Consider the following 6,806-nt stretch of genomic DNA (forward strand, 5'->3'; position numbering starts at 1 on the left):
TGAAGAAATCAAACAAATCATCAACAATATGAAAAATGTAAGTTTTTAACGTCAGAGCTCTTCTCATCAGCTGAAGAATTATGCTAAAAAATAAGAAATGAAAATGTTCTTACCCAAAAAGGGAAGAGAATTCACATCTCCTAGAAAAAACAAAAATAAGAATGCCTTATAACCCGATTTAAAATTATTCAGTACAATATTAGATAACTCCGAAAGTTTTTACACCTTTCCTCCTCAGCATAAGGAGAAAAACAAAAAACTATCATTCATCATCAGTCTCCTTTCTCTGTTCAATCCAATTTGGGGGGGGGGGGGTGGAATTCTACCATCAGCTAAAGCCAATCTTAATAAGAAAGACATTTTCTGGCTGTCCCGATGTTAGGATGGTAAGCCCTGAAAATGTTGAGGGCAGAGCTAAAGCCTAAAATCATAAGTAAACTCAGCCAAAAATTCAGATACCGGGGAGAAGAACCCACTTCTTACATAAGCTTTGGCACACGTTTTAAATACAGCTGATCCTTCCCACTCCCACTCATTGCTAGCTAACTTTGTGTATGTACCTTATTTCCACGTAAACTACTAGCGATTCTGTGGTTTCTGGTCATCTCCAAATCGGCAAACATCCACTCTGGGAACCCACTCAGAATACAAGGGCCATCTTTCAACTTAGGCAGCCAGACAGAGGAAATAGAAAACTGCTATCTCTGCCATTGGGCCCTCAGCCTGGGTCACGACTGCAGCACCGACAGCTCATCCTTTGGGCAAGATTCAAGATTCACCAGAACTGCTCAGTCCGTATTTTAAAAAATAAAAAGACACACAGTCCCTCTCCTTTCCTTTCAAACTAGTTTCCTGTTTACTGCAGACTGCGATGCAAAGCCATCCATTAATCTTTGATGCCTTCTCACAGCAGAGCCCCCTTCCTCTCTCCCCGCACCGCCTCCCCCGCCCCCCACGCCTGCTGATCTCAGCCGCGTTTGAACTATAGTAACCCCAGCCCAGCTCGCTGCAAAGCAAGCAGCGCAGCAGCAGCAGCGGGGCCGCTGCCGCCGCGGGGCTAGGGGATTACGTCCACAAAAACTCTGCCAGGAAAGAGGCCCGTGCCAGGGAGCTCCCCTCCCCTCTGGCCAAGGATGTTGGCTCCGCCGCGCCACGCACCAAAAAGATTCTGAAGGAAGACGCGGACTAAGTTCTTCATCCCTGAACAGAAAGGGGATCTATTCCCAAAGGGCGGGCAAGGGTCTTGGGATCCTTGGTTGAGAAAAGCAAAAGTGGAGAGGGATGCAGAAGGCCTGGCAAACGAGAGTAGCAGCGATGGGAACAAAAAGGAAAGGATGAGGACCGCTCATAGTGTAAAAAAGGCTGACAGACATGATATAGTGGAAATGGGTCCCCATTTGAAGAATGACTTGGCAGGCCTTTCTGCACCCCAAAACCACCTCAAACCGAATGAAAGGGGGGAAGCTGAGTTTGGGGCTGCGTAAAGCAAAGAAGCGTAGGGTGAAATAAGAGAGGGAGGGAACCTCGTGAGCCAAGTGGACAAAGACGCAAAAGACCGAAAGTTGGAAGTGGGAACTGGAGGAAAGGAGCTGGAAAGGAGCAGCTGGAAAAGGGGCAGCTCAGAAGGGGCTTGGAAAAGGCCCTAAATGGGGTCTCGGGAGGCGATGGGGCAGCGCTCAGAGCAAGGGCATCTTAGGAATGCTGGGGAGACGAGGGCTCTCTCCAGGAGGGTGGGGTTGGAGAGGGGCCGGGCAGAGCCCAGGAGCTGGGAGAGGGGGCTCTAAGCGGGGCCCCGGGAGGGGAGGACAGAGCCGGAAGAGAGCCGAAGCGGGGGCCAGGAGGGCCGAGGGAGGGGCTGGCGGCTGGGAAGGAGGGGGCGCTGCGGGTGAAGTGGAGACGAGGATGGGAGAAGAGGAAGGAGGCGAACGGGGAAAGGGGCGAAGGGAGAGAAGAGGAAGGAGCGGGCGACGGGATGGAGGAAGGGAGTGAAGAGGGACGGGGGAGGGGGAGAAGAGAGGATGCAGGATGCGGGCGAGGGCGCCGGGAGAAGAAGGGGCCGACCCGGGCGGACGGCTCGTTCACCTCAGGCTGCGGCCTCCCTCCCCACGGGGAGGCGCCGTGGGCGGACTGAAGGGCTCCGCAACTCCCCGGCTCTCTCGCTCGCCTGCCCTCCCGCTCTTCTCGGGCGGCGGCAGCAGGGGCCGGGACCGCGCGGCTCACAGCGGCGGCTTCTCCGCGCCGGGCCTTGGATGCTGCGTCTCGGGAGGCGGCGGCAGCGGAGGCGGCAGCAGCCCAACCCGTGCGGTCACCATCGTCCGCGGCGGCAGGCGCTCGCGGGCCGAGCTCCTTAGCAGCCGGCGGCAGCCATGGCCTTCTTCGTTCACTCCTCCCGCCCCCGGCGCTCTGCGGCCGCAGCAGCCCGGCTTCAGTGCTCTGCGCCTGCGCGCGGCGCTGCCAGCGCGGCGCGGCCCTCCCCCGTACGGGCGCGCCTCTGCGCGCCCTCGCGCTCACTCACAATCGCGCCGCTGGGTGGTTCCCGCGCCGCCTCCGGTACACGGGTGGGAGACACACGCCTCTCGCAGCCTACACAGCCAGGCTCCCGCCGCTATAGAGACGTGTGCCACGCCGACATCTGCACGCGCACTGTGACACTCACCATTCTGACACACGTGCGCTCTCACACTCCCCAAACACCAGGAGCCACACGCGCTCACACCCACACTTACCTGCCAGGACCACGTGGGAGAATTGGAGAGGCTGATCCTTAACCCGATGGAACCGCAGTAGCAAAGAGGCCAGATTTTTTTTTTAACTCCCTACTGTCTGGTCTAGACTGTCAACTCCTTGGCGTCAGAGACAGTATCTGTGATGGCTCAGCACTGCCTAGCACAGAACAGGCGCCCAATAAAACTTCTATTGAATAAGTGAGTGGATATATGAATAAGTGAATTGGAACTATGCATTGAGTATCTTTAAGAATTCCAACTCTGGTTTAAAGAACTTGTTCAAAGAATTTTACTGTTGTATGTAATTAAATGGTACGTGTGTGTCCTGTCTTTTAGTCTAAGGTTAAAAACAGATTAATGTACCATCACACTTCCCAAGATTATGTTAACATACCTTATGGGGCAGGAACTGTTCTCCATTTACTCACAGTAAAAAACCTGAAACACATTGTTTGTACCAACAATGAATCAAGAATGTTGCTGGTCTTCTGGGCTTTATCTACTTCCTTGCCTTAATGACCCTCTACAAATTCCCTCACCCTCAGCCCCTTCCAAAAAAAAAAAAAAAAAACGCCCTACATTGTTCCTTCCTTTGTCTTTGGTTAGTTCCTAGACAGTCACTTTGAGGTTGGCAATGCCTACACACACAGAAGATCACACACTCAGTAGTAGATAAAATGTTGCCACTAGATTGAATCATCTTGAAATTGTTACAAAAGAAACACACTTACCTGCCAGGACCACGTGGGAGAACAAACACACTGCCTGTTACAAAAGAAATTAAGGTCCTTCAACCTAGATTTGTGTTGGAGGCCCTCCTTGGAAATTCAAGCCTTTGGCATTGGTACACTTAACGGTAAATCCCCAATTCTGAGACACCATTGAATGCTAAGTCACTTCAGTCCTGTCTGATTCTTTTGCGACCCTGTGGACTGTAGCCTACCAGGCTCCTCTGTCCATGGAATTCTCCAGGCAAAAATACTGGAGTGGGTTGCCATGCCCTCCTCCAGGGGATCTTCCTGACCCAGGGATTGAAGTCTCATCTCTCATGTCTCCTGCATTGGCAGGTGGGTTCTTTACCACTAGTGCCATCTGGCAAGCCTACCTCTGTATCTAGCCAAAACTGTAAACACAAGCTCTACATTTAGAAAATGTAATTTCTGGAGGCATCAATCAATCAAATTCAGAGTAACTTCCCTTCCACCAGTTTGATATCCCTAAAGAAATTTAAGTTTTTAAAATTTCTGGGGATTGGCCACCTTTCATCCTTGCGCCTTAGACTACTTTAGAATAATCATTAAGCCTGCTACATGGCAAAGAGGCAGTTTTATGAGTCTCTCGATATAGCCTGGTAAATGAGAAATTACACACACACAGAACTACAGAGGCCACATGACTAATGATTGGAATAGGAAACTGCCCAGGACAGCAAGGCCTTTCCTTTGATTTCCTCCTGTTTTCACAATTTTACTACTGACTCAGTCAAGAAAACGTAAGGCCAGAAATAAGATTACCATGAAGTCAAAACTACATAAACAGATTCTAACTGGATTTATTTATTCTTCCCAGGTGAATGACAGAATCTTGAAAGTATTACTTTAGTACTGATACTGAATTTCTGTGTTTTGTTTAAATGGAAGCAAAGTCTACCTCAGCTCTGACCTTTCCTTTTTTAAAGGGAAAAATTGGGTTCAAAGTCCTATAACCTTTATTGTAAGTTCCCTGAACTTGTAAAAGCAGGAAAAAAAAGTCACACTTGGTTTTTATAGCAGCTGCCTATGAATGCTGGGGTTCAAAACAAGCAAAGAAAATTACTCCTGTAATTAAAGGGTTACTGCTATCACACTGCTGCTAATCCAGTTTTGAAAAAGCTCTAAAGAGCCAGAAACAGGTAACCAAATCACACTAAAAAGAAAAGCAGTGGGGTGGGGGTTGGGGTATTAGAGAGGACTGCTCAAATAAATGAGGCAATCTCATGTGACTTTTTTCCTGTTTTTACAATCTCAAATAAAAGACAGCAAGTACTTTCTAGAAACACTCAAAAGCACACAAATCGGGAAAGGTCAGGAGAAAAACATGGTAAGTACCTGGAACCAAGCTTAAGGATATACCCAACTGCCATATCTTGGTCATAAAAGGAATTAACGTAATGTGCTAGAAGGAAATAAGTGGAGTGTTTATGTTTGTGGAATGGCAGGCAGTTCAGGATTCTAAAGGTTATCTTGGTAGCAGTTTACTGACTCAGTCCTGTCTGACTCTTTTGGGACTGCATGGATTGTAACCCACCAGGCTCCTCTGTCCAAGGGATTTCCCAAGCAAGAATCCTAAAGTGTGTTGTCATTTCCTTCTCCAGGGGATGTTCCCCACCCAGAGATCAAATCTGGGTCTCCTGCCTTGCAGGCAGACTCCTACATTTCAAGAGAATTCTTTACCTACTGAGGCATCAGGTTATCTTACTGTCCACTAATCTTATTCAACACTGAGGAAGAAGTCAGCTCAGAGTTTGCAAGAGTGTATATTTCTTACAGTTCTAGCCATTCCAAAAGGCTAGTTTCTGAGTTCCTTATAGAATTAACTCTTGCTAATGGCACCCCACTCCAGTACTCTTGCCTGGAAAATCCCATGGATGGAGGAGCCTTGTAGGCTGCAGTCCATGGGGTCGCTAGGAGTTGGACACGACTGAGCAACTTCACTTTCACTTTTCACTTTCATGCACTGGAGAAGGAAATGGCAACCCAGTCCAGTGTTCTTGCCTGGAGAATCCCAGGGACGGGAGAGCCTGGTGGGCTGCCATCTATGGGGTCACATAGACTCGGACACGACTGAACGACTGAACTGGACTGAACTGAACTGAATGATCCTAAAAGATGATGCTGTGAAAGTGCTGCACTCAATATGCCAGCAAATTTGGAAAACTCAGCAGTGGCCACAGGACTGGAAAAGGTCAGTTTTCATTCCAATCCCAAAGAAAGGCAATGCCAAAGAATGCTCAAACTACCACACAATTGCACTCATCTCACATGCTAGTAAAGTAATGCTCAAAATTCTCCAAGCCAGGCTTCAGCAATACGTGAACCGTGAACTTCCAGATGTTCAAGCTGGTTTTAGAAAAGGCAGAGGAACCAGAGATCAAATTGCCAACATCCACTGGATCATGGAGAAAGCAAGAGACTTCCAGAAAAACATCTATTTCTGCTTTGTTGACTATGCCAAAGCCTTTGACTGTGTGGATCACAATAAACTGTGGGAAATTCTGAAAGAGATGGACATACCAGACCACCTGACCTGCCTCTTGAGAAACCTATATGCAGGTCAGGAAGCAACAGTTAGAACTGGACATGGAACAACAGACTGGTTCCAAATAGGAAAAGGAGTACGTAAAGGCTGTATATTGTCACCCTGCTTATTTCACTTCTAGGCAGAGTACCTCAGGAGAAACGCTGGGCTGGAAGAAGCACAAGCTGGAATCAAGACTGCCGGGAGAAATATCGATAACCTCAGATGTGCAGATGACACCACCCTTATGGCAGAAAGTGAAGAACTAAAAAGCCTCTTGATGAAAGTGAAAGAGGAGAGTGGAAAAGTTGGCTTAAAGCTCAACATTCACAAAACTAAGATCATGGCATCCGGTCCCATCACTTCATGGGAAATAGATGGAGAAACAGTGGAAAGAGTGGCAGACTATTTTGGGGGGCTCCAAAATCACTGCAGATGGTGCCTGCAGACTTGAAATTAAAAGACACTTACTTACTCCTTGGAAGAAAAGTTATGACAAACTTAGACAGCATATTGAAAAGCAGAGACATTACTTTGCCAACAAAGGTCCATCTAGTCAAGGCTATGGTTTTTCCAGTAGTCATATATGGATATGAGAGTTGGACTATAAAAAAGCTGAGTGCAGAAGAATTGATGCTTTTGAACTGTGGTGTTGGAGAAGACTTTTGAGAGTCCCTTGGACTGCAAGGAGATCCAACCAGTCCATCCTAAGGAAGATCAGTCCTGAATATTCATTGGAAGGACTGATGCTGAAGCTGAAACTCTAAGAGCTGACTCATTTGAAAAGACCCTGATGCTGGAAAA

The 6,806-nt window shown here is 48.1% G+C and overlaps 1 protein-coding gene across 5 annotated transcripts in view; it reads right to left on the reverse strand.

The window, feature by feature from the left end:
* Window positions 1-2,393, reverse strand: part of RNF145 (ring finger protein 145) — a 62,722-nt gene extending 60,329 nt beyond the window's left edge. For 2 of the 5 annotated variants that reach the window (XM_010807565.4, XM_010807566.4), the window contains exon 1: window positions 2,083-2,393. The gene's annotated coding sequence lies outside the window, so the exon portion shown is untranslated. 5 annotated transcript variants of the gene reach the window in all.
* Window positions 2,394-6,806: the final 4,413 nt, after the last annotated feature.

This window comes from Bos taurus, chromosome 7 (genome assembly GCF_002263795.3).
Source record: "Bos taurus isolate L1 Dominette 01449 registration number 42190680 breed Hereford chromosome 7, ARS-UCD2.0, whole genome shotgun sequence".
Classification (NCBI taxonomy): domain Eukaryota; kingdom Metazoa; phylum Chordata; class Mammalia; order Artiodactyla; family Bovidae; genus Bos; species Bos taurus.